Consider the following 1,005-nt stretch of genomic DNA (forward strand, 5'->3'; position numbering starts at 1 on the left):
AAACATTACTCTACTGCAGACTTGTTTCTGAACAGCAGCTTAAAAGATGGATGCTAGGAGGAAGCAAAGGGGATTCAGAGCAAACTTTCAACCTGCAGAAATAGGTGGTTGATCATTTTAGAAAGTCAGCTATTTGATACAGTGAAATTCAACCTGGCTTTTACACGTATCCCAAACTTAATACAAGCAGAATCTGCAGACTTGTATATCACCAAACCAAGAAATGTGGTTGCTACAACATTATTCTCTTCAGGCAGCCCCAGCAACATGTCCAAGCACTGAAACACCTTTCTGTGAATACACAGGAGTTTCAGCATCTGATTCTTTCCACTCTCCAGTATCCCTACCAGGAGCTCAAAAACATACCTTAAAGCTGCTCACACTAAAAACAAATGACAGAGCATCTGCACGTGTATGAAAGAGGCATAGCCTGGTGGTGCACTACCTTAAACATTATTCAGTGACACTGCATCAGGAAAAAAAAAAAAAAAAGAAAAAAAAAAAAGAGTCCTTTCCCCCTAGAACTTAGTTCTAACAAACCAAACCTTCCTCCAAGTGGTAAGCCCCTAACTTTCCCAGTTTATGATAGCCATGATAAAACTGGTATGTGGAAATACTACTGGCACAAGTATCAATCCACAAGCTTTTACTTAAGCTCACATAACAACTTATAGTTTAAGTAAAATATTTTATGTCTTCTCTCAAAATTCAGATATCACAAACAAAACGGCATGTGAAGCAAAAACACATTTACGGAGTGCAACAGAACAAGACGATTTGTATGAAACCGAATTAGAAAAGTCAAGGAGAAACAGACATCTGAATTTCTCAAAAGTAAATCAATTATATCTATGCCTGCTATATATACACCTGCTCCTTCCCCCCAAAAATCATAATCCAACTCTTTTTTTTTGTTCTCTCCCCAAACTTTGCCTGAATCAGTGTGATGAGCTTTTCCTAGGAGAAAGAATACAATTTAAAGCGCAGGGACAGATTTTGCTTTGT

Source organism: Charadrius vociferus, unplaced genomic scaffold, assembly GCF_000708025.1.
Source record: "Charadrius vociferus isolate BGI_N301 unplaced genomic scaffold, ASM70802v2 scaffold611, whole genome shotgun sequence".
NCBI lineage: Eukaryota > Metazoa > Chordata > Aves > Charadriiformes > Charadriidae > Charadrius > Charadrius vociferus.